At 46.9% G+C, this 12,996-nt stretch overlaps 1 protein-coding gene across 8 annotated transcripts in view; it reads right to left on the bottom strand.

Moving 5' to 3' along the window:
- The window catches only part of EXOC1 (exocyst complex component 1), a 105,493-nt gene extending 93,030 nt beyond the window's left edge, over positions 1-12,463 (bottom strand). For all 8 annotated transcript variants that reach the window (XM_089669268.1, XM_089669270.1, XM_089669273.1 and 5 more), the window contains exon 1: positions 12,390-12,463. The gene's annotated coding sequence lies outside the window, so the exon portion shown is untranslated. The remainder of the gene's footprint in view (positions 1-12,389) is intronic.
- Between the last annotated feature and the right edge of the window lie 533 nt (positions 12,464-12,996).

Raw genomic sequence — 12,996 nt, 5'->3', positions numbered from 1 at the left:
TGCTAATCTGAAGGCCACACGAAGTTTGGAGGTCTTTAGCTGTTGACTCTGCAGACAGTTGGTGACTTCTGCGCACTTCAGCATGCGCTGACCCCCATTTGTCATTTTACGTGACCTACCACTTCATGGCTGAGTTGCTGTTGTTCCCAGTTGCTTCCACTTTGTTATAATACCACTAACAGTTGACTATTTAGTAGAAAGGCAATTTCAGGGATGGACTTATTGCACAGATGGCAACCTATCACGGAAGCACGCTTGAATTCACTGAGCTCTTGAGAGCGACCCATTCTTTCACAGATATTTGTAGAAGCAGTCTGCATGCCTAGATGCTTCATTTTATACACCTGTGGCCATGGAGGTGATTGGAACACCTGAATCCAATGTTTTGGAGGAGTGTCCCAATACTTTTAGCAATACAATGTATATTGCGAACATCTGTTCCAATGGGGTGAAGATATTATACACTAGCAGAGCGTTTTGTGAATACTTTCAGGCTTATTCAATAAAAGCGGTAACAAGTGAAGAGGCAAAAAAGCAAACCACAGTAGCCAATAGCAACAACTGAAAGCCAGGTCAATCACTGATAACTTTCTCTACTGCAATGTCACTGCAAAATCTACTGCAATGCCACGGCCTGCAATTCATGGCCCATTCATAAAAGCAGGTAGCAGTGTCCGATAGAGTTCTTTGTGTAAAGTGTAATGCCACTTTTGCAGCCAAATTGGGATAACATTTATTTTATTTGTTACGCCTGATGCTGTCAATTACAGCCAGTGAGGAGGGAATAGGGGGTGGGGCAGAGCCATTACTATGTACTGTACATACACAGCTGGCTTGGGAGCGGGCACGCATAATTGCACCCGAAGCAAGCGGCATGCTGGGCATTCGGCGCCAGGAGCGCTGGCAGGGACCCGAGAAGAGGACGATCGAATCTGCTCTGTGCAATGGTTTTGCAACCATGTTAGACATGTTTGTTATTGTAAAAAAAAAAAAAAAAAAAGAATGTTTACAATCACTTAAACATACCATAACTTTAGAAAAAATAAAACATTGCTGGTTACCTTTTTAAGTGCTTTTTTATTTACTTAAAAGGAGAAGTACAGCCAAAGATCTTTTGGCTGTACTCTGTGGATTACAGGAGTGCAGTTCCTCCTGCACTCCTGTGATCCGTTTTTAGCTGTTGGCTGACGTCACTCAGCTGGTCCAGGCTGGGGAAAGAGCCGGTGAGAGCCTGAGCCAGCCTCTCCATCCCTCGCTCCCCAGAGCAGATAGCGGTGACTAACAGCTCACAGCAGCAATGTGATCGCTGAGTTCTCACACTTAGATCCGGTAGGGGACCAATGCAGCATCCACCTAGGTAAATATAATTTGGAAAATAAACCCCAAACCTTCTCTTTTACGAGCCGGTTTACATATATACAAATTGGATGTGTTTTGACCCGCATCCAATTCACACATGTGAAATATCAATACTTTCTATTGTGCCTGTTCACATATCTCTGGTGCAACCTGAGTGCAGATTCAGTGTGAATTAAAAAAGGAGTCCTGTCAGCTTTCGGAGCAGTGTGGTCCGGTTCAGGTGTGAATTCAGGCTCATTGACATCTACGGGAACCGCTTCTGAATCGCACGTCATCAGTTTTTTAACACGATTTCAGCAGTTTTCTTTCTCCAAATCCTGTCCTAAACCACATCTGAACTGGCCCTGAATTGCTGAACAACTGCTTTGTAACTCGCCGTCAAAACGAACATTCAAAACCGCACCGCATGTGTGTGAATCCAGCCTAAAAATCTTTACATGGTTTCCCTGCTTTGGAATGTTTAGGAGGGGCCGTGAATGAGGAGAGAGCAGGGGGTGAGGCCAAGCTGCGGCTCTATGTGTTTTATGAACATATAGAGCGGGGCTCCTCAAGAGTGAGCACGCACCAAGTGCCCCCATAGCAGGCAGCTACTTACTGGGGGCACTGGTCAAAGGGGAAGGGCCAGGAGCGCCAGCAGGGGACCCGAGAAGAAGAATATCAGGGCTGCTCTGTGCAAAACCATTACACAGAGCAAGTAAGTATGACATGTTTGTTATTTATAGAAAAAAAAAAAAAAAACAGCAGACCTTTGGAATCACTTTACTGAAGGATAGCTCAGACTGTGTGGGGACAAAGATACCCTGAGACTGTCCAAAAATTCTTAGAATTGACAGCAGTCTACACCAGCAACAAATATTCAAACCTCAACCAGCTATTCATATACACAAGAAGAGGAGAAAGAAAGCAGAACAATGAACAAAGTGACAATACAATCACTACAGCTGAGAGTGACCACTGCTACAATCACAGATCAAAAAAAAAAAAAAAAAAAAAAAAAAAAAAAAAAAGAAGGAGACAGTATACAACCACAGTGCCAATCACCACGTTAGATTTACTACAGCCAGAAAGTGGCCACATCCACCAAAATCACTGCAAGACCAACCAAAAGAACACAAAGTATAACCTGAGGGAGAAGACATCAGCCATACTTATCTGTTAAAACACACCTATGAAGTTTAGGCCAAGCTAACTTTGTTACCTATGAACCTGGCTCTTAGGCGGTGGGCACATTTCTTCTTTGCTGTATTTATGAACAAATGGAGATGTCTGATTGTCTGTCCAGACAGGTTCCTGAAGATGTCATATAGATGAAACGAGTAGAGGCAGGACTTTCGGTCGTCACTTCCAGTCACGTGGTTTCCAGTAATTGGATCACACTGGAGTCTCCCCACTGTCAGAATACAATAACTCAGGGGGAGTGATGCCCCAACCCACACATTCAATGGCCCATAAATTTGAAGTATGAGCTGCCTAAAGTGATTCTAAAGGTTGAATTAAAAAAAACAAACACATTATATTTACCTGCTCTGTGCAATGTGTGGTTTTACCCAGGGCAGCCCCAATCCTCTTCATTTCAGGTCCCCAGCCAGCGGTCTTGGCTCCTCCCCTCTGCCGAGTGCCCTCAATAGCAAGACTCTCCTAAGCCACGCTCCTGTGGATGGACATCGTCCATTCAAATACAGAGCGCAGCTCAGCTCTGCCCCTCACTCTCTCTTCATTGGCTCACTGGATGTGATTGACAACAGCAGGACCCAATGGCTCCCATTGCTGTGTTAGCCAAAGAGGAGAGACCCCAGCTCTCATGTGCTGGATTGAGATGGGGCTCAGGTAAGTATAAAGGGGGGCTGAGGGGGTAGCTGTACCCAGAATGTTTTTTACCTTAATGCATAGAATGGTAAGGTAATAGCTTGACAAATTTGCTTTGAATCAATTTTCATGTGGCAACAATGAAGTAATGACACTTTGCTACAATGTGACGTAGTGAGTGTACAGCTTGTATAACAGTGTAAATTTGCTGTCCCCTCAAAATAACTCAACTCACAACCATTAATGTCTAAACCACTGGCAAAAAAAGGGAGTACACCCCTAAGTGACAATGTCCAAATTGGGCCCAAAGTGTCAATATTTTGTGTGGCCTCCATTATTTTCCATCACTGCCTTAACCCTCTTGTGCATGGAGTTCACCAGAGCTTCACAGGTTGCCACTGGAGTCCTCTTCCACTCCTCCATGATGACATCACGGAGCTGATGGATGTTAAAGACCTTGCACTTCTCCACCTTCTGTTTGAGGATGCCCCACAGATGCTCAATAGGGTTTAGGTCTGGAGACATGCTTGGCCAGTCCATCACCTTTACCCTCAGCTTCTTTAGCAAGGCAGTGGTCATCTTGTAGGTGTGTTTGGGGTTGTTATGTTGGAATACTGCCCTGCGGCCCAGTCTCCGAAGGGAGGGGATCATGCTCTGCTTCAGTATATCACAGTACATGTTGGCATTCATGGTTCCCTCAATGAACTGTAGCTCCCCAGTGCCAGCAGCACTCATGCAGCCCCAGAACATGACACTCCCACCACCATGCTTGACTGTAGGCAAGACACAGTTGTCTTTGCACTCCTCACCTGGTTGCCGCCACACACGCTTGACACCATCTGAACCAAATACATTTATCTTGGTCTCATCAGACCACAGGACATGGTTCCAGTAATCCATGTTCTTAGTCTGCTTGTCTTCAGCAAACTGTTTGTGGGCTTTCTTGTGCATCACCTTTAAAAGAGGCTTCTTTCTGGGATGACAGCCATGCAGACCAATTTGATACAGTGTGCGGCGTACGGTCTGAGCACTGACAGGCTGACCCCCCACCCCTTCAACCTCTGCAGCAATGCTGGCCGCAATCATGCGTCTATTTCCCAAAGACAACATCTGGATATGACGCTGAGTAAGTGTACTCAACTTCTTTGGTCAACCATGGCGAGGCCTGTTCTGAGTGGAACCTGTCCTGTTAAACCGCTGTATGGTCTTGGCCACCGTGCTGCAGCTCATTTTCAGGGTCTTGGCAATCTTCTTATAGCCTAGGCCATCTTTTTGTAGAGCAAAAATTCTTTTTTTTAGATCCTCAGAGAGTTCTTTGCTATGAGGTGCCATGTTGAACTTCCAGTGACCAGTATGAGAAAGTGAGATTGATAACACCAAATTTAACACACCTGCTCCCCATTCACACCTGAGATCTTGTAACACTAACGAGTCACATGACACCAGGGAGGGAAAATGGCTAATTGGGTCCAATTTGGACATTTTCCCTTAGGGGTGTACCCACTTTTGTTGCAAGCGGTTTAGACATTAATGGCTGTGTGTTGAGTTATTTTGAAGGGACAGCAAATTTACACTGTTATACAAGCTGTACACTCACTACGTCACATTGTAGCAAAGTGTCACTTCTTCAGTGTTGTCACATGAAAAGATAGAATAAAATATTTACAAAAATGTGATGGGTGTACTCACTTCTGGGAGATACTGTATATTGTACTATCACATCAGTCCCTAACGCCCAGCCCTGGTTAACACTTATGCGGTGCGGAATTTGCACGGCATCATAATTGTACAACGTTCATGTGAACAACTGATGGTCTGTATTTTAAGTTAACAACACTCCGAAATCGGTTCGCAAACCACAGTTTGATGTGCAGAATCGTAACGCAAGGGTTCTGATTCTGGAGCGGAAAAAAAAAAAAAAAAAAAAAAAAAAGGGTACTGCACTATTTTGGTGTGGATGCGGTGCAATTTGAGCCATAAAAAATGTATGGCTCAAACTGCACTGCACAGAAAATGCATACGATTTGCACAGGAATGTGGTGAGGCTCCTGTGCAAATCACATGCGATGTGCTGCATTGCATTAGTGTGAACCAGGGTTAAAGGAGGACCTAAGGTCCCTAATTCACATTCATACATACACATACTAGGGCCAATTTAGACAGGATCCAAATAACCTACCAGCATGTCTTTGAAGTGTGGGAGGAAACCAAACTACCCAGAGGAAACCCATGCAGACACAGGGCGAACATGCAAGCTCCAGGTAGCTAGAGTCGTGGTTGGGATTCAAATTGATGACCCTTGCGACTTTCCGTGGATGGCTGTACTTCTAATCCCCAGCAGATTGTCTCTCGTTTCGCAGACTTTCTTTCGAGCCTTTACGCCAAACCAGATCCCTTCCCTGTGGCTTAGGCAGAGACATTCTTTCAAGACCTCCAACTTCCTGGACTATCTGAGGCAGCGCAGAAGGCCCTCAACGCCGGTGTCACCGTATCGGAAGTGCTCCATGCTATTAAATCTCTACAGTCCACCGCGGCCCCGGGTCCAGGTGGCTTTTCCGGCCTCTATTATAAGAAATTTTCAACCCTGTTAGCACCCTTCTTCGCTGAATATTTTAATGAGTTACGTCAGGGCTCATTGCCCTCTCCGGATGCGCTTAGAGCTCATATTTCCATGATTCCTAAGACGACCGATGATGTGCAGGAACTGCAAGCCTTTCAGCCCATTTCTCTTCTTAATGAAGACCTGAAGATATTGGGCAAGATTCTTAGCTTTCGTATCAATAAATACTTGTGTAGACTGATCCACAGAGACCAAGTGGGTTTCGTCCCTGGGAGACAGGCGGGTGATAATGTTCGTAAGGTGGTCCATCTTATACATTTTCTACAACAGCGGAAAATAGCAGGATTTTTACTGTCCTTAGACATATATAAAGCCTTTGATTCTCTATCCTGGGAACATCTGCGGTTTGTGCGGTCTCGCTGGGGTTTTGGGGACTCGGCTTCCGTTAAATACGCTGGGTATTTCTCAGATCCCTTTCCTATTTGGCGGGGTATGAGACAGGGATGCTCCCTGAACCCAGCGCTCTTTGTCCTGGCGCTTGAGCCGTTGGCTATGGCGCTCCGGACTGATTGTAATATATCGGGGGTTCCATACGCGGGACAGGAGTTCAAGTTGAACCTTTTTGCAGACGATGCCCTCTTGACTCTCACTAATCCCCTGACGACGCTTCCAAATTTGTTGTATTTCTTGAGCGCTTCTCTTTGATTTTGGGTCTCTGTATCAATTTGAATAAGACTGCCGCGCTTAATATTACTTTGGTCTCAGATCTGGTTTCGCGCCTACAATCCCACTTCCCTTATAAATGGGCCTCTTCTTTTCTTGAATACCTAGGCATTTGCTTGACCCCCACCTATGACTCACGGTTTGCTGCAAATTATTATTGTTCCGTTTTTCTATACGCCGGGATGCTCGGTATGCTTTGCTTCATTGTCCCATACCGGGCCTCTTGGCTCACCAGCAGAAGTTGGCTTCCTATTTGTTTTTGTCGGCCTCTAGAACAATTGCTCAGGCCTGGAAGAGCCCGTTTGTCCCTCTTCAGGGGGTGCGGGACTGTATGACCGCTATGATGCTCAATGAATAGACGGAGAGTATCTGCAACGACTCCCAATGTAAATTCTTGAAAATATGGGAGCCGTGGTTGCAATATACCATATTTTTCGCTCCATAAGACGCACTTTTTCCCCCCAAAAAAGGGGGGAAAATGTCAGTGCGTCTTATGGAGCGAATATAAAGCGGCCGGTCCGGTATTTCTGCCGCCACCATGTCAGAATACCGGGCCGGCCGCTCAGCTCTTCTCTCCTGCAAGGCCTTACCTGTTCCTCGCTCCAGCACTGCACAGTCTTCCCGCGCTGGCTTCTGTGACAGCCGGGTGCCCACTGCGCATGTGCTGCGCTTTGTGAATGATCCGGTGTCTTCTGGGACACATGACAGGTCCCAGAAGGCGCCGGGCCATTCACAAAGCGCAGCGCTTCTCGCGCATGCGCAGTGGGCACTCGGCTGTCACAGAAGCTGGCCCGGGAAGAAGGAAGGAAGGACAACTCCGCGGAAGTGGGAGCGGGTACCTGTCAAATTCAGGTACCCGCTCCCCCTCCCTCCCCAAAGGTCAGCAGTCTCTGGTCATTCCCTGCACTGTCTGCAGTCTCTGGTCATCTCCTGAAGTCTCTGGTCATTCCCTGCACTGTCTGCAGTCTCTGGTCGTTCCCTGCACTGCGTCCGCAGTCTCTGGTCGTCCCCTGCACTGCGTCCGCAGTCTCTGGCCGTCCCCTGCACTGCGTCCGCAGTCTCTGGCCGTCCCCTGCACTGCGTCCGCAGTCTCTGGCCGTCCCCTGCACTGCGTCCGCAGTCTCTGGTCGTCCCCTGCACTGCGTCCGCAGTCTCTGGTCGTCCCCTGCACTGCGTCCGCAGTCTCTGGTCGTCCCCTGCACTGCGTCCGCAGTCTCTGGTCGTCCCCTGCACTGCGTCCGCAGTCTCTGGTCATCTCCTGCACTGCGTCCGCAGTCTCTTGTCATCTCCTGCACTGCGTCCGCAGTCTCTGGTCATCTCCTGTACTGCGTCCGCAGTCTCTGGTCATCTTCTGTACTGCGTCCGCAGTCTCTGGTCATCTCCTGTACTGCGTCCGCAGTCTCTGGTCATCCCCTGTACTGTGTCCGCAGTCTCTGGTCATCTCCTGTACTGTGTCCGCAGTCTTTGGTCATCCCCTGTACTGTGTCTGCAGTCCATTGGTTCAGAATATTTTTTTTCTTGTTTTTCCCCTCTAAAACCTAGGTGCGTCTTATGGTCAGGTGCGTCTTATGGAGCGAAAAATACGGTACCTTTCCCAAGCTCCCCCCGGCTAGCCTGGGGATGTGATGTTGTTCGGCTTTGGCGTTCCTGGATCCCTGCTCTTGGTTTGGCTATCCTTTTTTCTTTTGTACTTCTCCTTCCTTTCCCCCCTTTTTTTCTCTGTTTGGTTTGGTGTAGCAGTGGATACCGTATTTTTCGCTCCATAAGACGCACTTTTTTTCCCCCCAAAAAAGGGGGGAAAATGTCAGTGCGTCTTATGGAGCGAATATAAAGCGGCCGGTCCGATATTTCTGCCGCCACCATGTCAGAATACCGGGCCAGCCGCTCAGCTGTTCTCTCCTGCAGGGCCTTACCTGTTCCTCGCTCCAGCGCTGCACAGTCTTCCCGCGCTGGCTTCTGTGACAGCCGGGTGCCCACTGCGCATGCGCTGCGCTTTGTGAATGATCCGGTGTCTTCTGGGACACGACAGGTCCCAGAAGGCGCCGGGCCATTCATAAAGCACAGCGCTTCTCGCGCATGCGCAGTGGCCACCCGGCTGTCACAGAAGCCGGCCCGGGAAGAAGAGAGAAGGACAACTCCGCGGAAGTGGGAGCGGGTACCTGTCAAATTCAGGTACCCGCTCCCCTTCCCTCCCCAAAGGTCAGCAGTCTCTGGTCATTTCCTGCACTGTCTGCAGTCTCTGGTCATTCCCTGCACTGTCTGCAGTCTCTGGTCATCTCCTGCACTGTGACCGCAGTCTCTGGTCATCTCCTGCACTGTGTCCGCAGTCTCTGGTCATCTCCTGCACTGTGTCCGCAGTCTCTGGTCATCCCCTGTACTGTGTCTGCAGTCCATTGGTTCAGAATATTTTTTTTTCTTGTTTTTCGCCTCTAAAACCTAGGTGCGTCTTATGGTCAGGTGCGTCTTATGGAGTGAAAAATACGGTAGTTGCCTTTAGTCTGAGTTATTATCAGTGTTATATTTATGTTTTGTTATTTAAGTGCCATTCATGGCCCCTGCATGGGTGTATCTTTTGCTCTGTTGGTGTTAGAGCACTGATTTCTCTAATTTCTAGTTCCTCTATGTGCAATTGATAGCCCCTGCGTGGGCGTGATTTATTGCTCCTGTGTTAATTGTTATACATTAATAAAAACCATTGAAATACAAATTGATGACCCTAGTGCTGCCAGGTGGAAGTGCTAACTATTTATTCACTGTGCTGCCCATTTTAATTGAATTCTATGCATGAAAGTAAAAAACCTTCTGTGTGCAGCAGCTCCCCCAGCCCCCCTAACACTTACGTGAGCCCCATTTTGAACCAGTGATGTGCACAAGAGCCTCAGCTCTTCTGGAGTCTCTCCTCCTTCATTGGCGGAGAAATCAGCAGGAGCCATTGCCTCCCACTACTGTCAATCACAGCCAGTGAGCCAAAGAGGAGAGAGTGGGGGTGGGGCCAAGCAATGCACTGTGTGTAAACAGAGAAGGAGCGAGCCTGCTTGGGTACCCCATAGCAAGCTGCTTGCTATGGGGGCACTTGGCAGGTGGGAGGGGCTAGGAGTGCCAGTGGGGGACCAGAGGAGGATCAGGGCTGCTCTATGTAAAACCATTACACATAGCAGGTATGTATAACATGTTTGTTTTTAAAAACCTTTACTATTACTTTAAGTCCTGTAAGTAGTGAGGTGGGGCCTCCATGGAGTGGATTTATCTTTCCAGCACACTCCACAGATGTTCAATTAACTGAGATCTGGAGAATTTGGAGGCCAAATCAACACCCTGAACTCTTTTTCCTCAATCCATTGTTGAATTCATTAGACCAGGCCACCTTCTTCCATTGCTCCATGGTCCAGTTCTGACACTCACATGCCCACTGTAGGTGGTTTTGGCTGTGGACACGGATTAGGCACCCTGACCAGTCTGTGGTTACACAACCCAACAACAAACTGCAATGCACCGTGGGGTTTATTTACTAAAGCTGCAGAGTGCAAAATCAGGTGCAGCTGTGCATAGAAACCAATCAGCTTCCAGGTTTTATTGCCAAATCTTAATTGAACAAGCTCAAGTTAGAAGCTGATTGGCTGTCATACACAGCAACACCAGATTCTGAGTGCTCCACCGTTCTGACACCATTCTATCGGGACCAGCATTAATGTGGTAGTAAAGTTTTATTCTTACCTACAGGTGGGCGTATTATAAAGCTTGCCTGTAGGTAAAATGAATATCTCCTAAATGTCGGTGATATTCTAGCAAGCAGAAGCCAGTGACATCAGCGGTGCATGAACTCTGAAGCATACCTGTGCCATTCCTTCAGAGCTGTGTGCTTCGACCAAGACTCCTGCTGCCCAATACATCCCACCCACTTTCAGAGGTCACTAGAATCAGATCATCATTGTTATTCACTTTACCTTTCAATGGTCATAATCTTCTGGCTGGTGGGTGCATAAGTCACCTATACGCAGGGCTTTTTCTCCACGGGAACACAGAGGAACGCAGTTCAAGCACCTCCAGCACTGAATGTATGTAATTTCGAGGAGTGCTGGAGGATCTACTGCTGCAGGCTGCTGGGGGATTATTGTCACTGAAGGGGGACTATTTTTTTGTGTGGTCTATTATTGCTGGTGGGGGATCTATTTATTGCTGTAAGTAATCTTCTGTTGAGGGAGGGGTCTTATTGCTGGAGAGTTGATGCTGGCTGCTGGGAGATCTGTTGTAGCTGCGGGGGATCTATTGTTGCTAGGGTAGTATTTTTTGTTTTGGGGACCCATTGTTGCTCGAGGGGGGGGGGGGGGTATTGCTGCTGGCTGCGGGGATCTATTTTTCTGATTTTCTTGTTATCATTACAAGTTACTTAGCACCACAAAATGATACTTGGCTTTGTATTCTCTAAGGGCCGGTTCACACTATAGAAATGCAATCCAGATGCGTTTTTGCATGCGCGATTTTAGCGTGTTGCATTGTTGGCACGTTCCAGTGCATTTTTTATGCATTCCAGTTAATTTCCCCTTTTTCTTTAATTTAAATAGGAATATTTGCATTTTTATTGCATTTTGGTGCGTGCTGGTGCGTTTTTTATGTGTTTTACTGCGTTCCAGTACAGTTCTGTGCAGAAAAAAAATGCAGCATGTTCTACTTTTTTTCCTACAACTGCAGTATAACCTTTCTATGCGTTTTGGATGCAGAAAAAAAAAAGCAACTGACACACATGTAGTGTGAACTGGCCCTAACAGCCAGTACACACTACAAAAATGCATTCCGGATACATTTTTACTTACAGTTCACACCACATGTAGTTCCGGTGCAGTTTGCTATGTTCCAGTATGGTTGTTTGCAAAAAAAAATGCAGCATGTTCTACTTATTTTTCTGACTGCGCTGGTGTGAATCAGAGCCATTGGAATCCATGAAAAACACTGCATGCATTTTTGATGCAGAAAAGAAAAACTGCACCGGACTGCATCTAGTGTGAACTAGCCCTAAATGCCGGTTCACATTATAGAAAAGCAGTCCAGATGCATTTTTGCATGCACGTTTTTGATGCTTTTTTGAGCATTCCAGTGCATTTTTGACGTGTTCCAGTCTGTTTTTTATGCATTCCAGTTCATTTTATCCCCTCTCTTTTTCGTCAATCTAAATAGGGACATGTGCATTCCAGTTCATTTTTTCCCCTCTTTTTTTCTTCAATCTAAATAGGGACATGTGCGTTTTTACGCATTTCAGTACAGTTCTGTGCAGAAAAAAAGCAGCACATTCTTTTTTTTTCTGCAACCGGAACACACTGGAACTGCAAGCACTGATGTGAACTATGACATTGACAACCATATAACCTACTTTATGTGTGTTGTGCATGCAAAAGAAAAAAAGCTATTGAAATGCATGTAGTATGAACTGGTCCTAAAAGGGGAGATACTGAGAGGTGGGTAGGAGGAGGGACCAAGGGACGGTGATCGGAGGTAGGTCGGGGGCGGAGACAAGACGTGACTCAGAAGAAGGGAGTTCCTGCTATTATTTTTTGAGAATAAAAAGCCCTGTTTATATATACTGTATGTACAGTCACGTATAAAGTGATTGCCAGGAATTCCACAACAGTACAAAGCTGACAGACAACACAGCAGCAGATCCGGGTTCTTGATGGCCCTGTATAATGATTGGAGGAGGGGGTCAGCCATTGTTGTGTAAACAGAGTCGGGTGCAGGCCGGGCAGATCAGATCACACATCTCTCCCTCCATTCCTGGATCGCCCGATACAGGGGGAAGGTGGGTTGGTGCTGGCCTCATCACAAACAGTGCTACAGGCCGGGCCCAGCAACACTTCATGTCAATCAGAAACCTCTCCGCAGCAGCCCCAGTCATCGTACACAGCACGGAGTCCCCTCCCATCGTTCATTCTATCCGCCCCACACTCACCGATCCCCGGTGACACCGCTCTCTCTTCTCAGGGCCGGGCAGGAACAGGCGCAGCTGCCGGACTACATTTCCCAGAGAGCCCTTGCGAGACAGGAAGCCATGATACAAATATAGCGAACTTTATTCATTGTAAGACAAGATGTAATAGTTTGCTGCCAGGAAAGCTTCCCAAAATTAGTCACAGCAATACAAACGGGGCAGAATTCTAACCGTTTTCTGCTCTATTTGTACTAAACAAAGACAGAGATGGAAATGGACTGTAATGTGTAAACGGGTTTTTTAGTGTGTTCCACAGCTTTTGTTTTACAAGATTTTGTATTTTTAGGAACAGAAATGTATGGATAGGACCTCATGCACACTGGCGTGTCCGCATCATGCACGCGGGACTTTTTAACCCCTTCATGCCTAAGGGGAAAATCTTAATGCCTAAGCACAATTTTGCAACTTTGACACGCGTTAGCAAAACTGTATATATCGTCGCCACTACTTTGTACATCCAGGTGGATTGTACCTGTTTTTTTTTTTTTCCGGACAAATTGGGATTTCATTTGGTGGGAATGGTAATGGATAGCTCCTGATTTTTTTTTATATCAAAGGAAAACTGACC

This window comes from Staurois parvus, unplaced genomic scaffold, assembly GCF_062004578.1.
Source record: "Staurois parvus isolate SC_StPar_1 unplaced genomic scaffold, SC_StPar_1.0 ptg000071l, whole genome shotgun sequence".
In the NCBI taxonomy this organism is placed as follows: domain Eukaryota; kingdom Metazoa; phylum Chordata; class Amphibia; order Anura; family Ranidae; genus Staurois; species Staurois parvus.
This window is presented reverse-complemented; position numbering and strand designations above follow the sequence as displayed.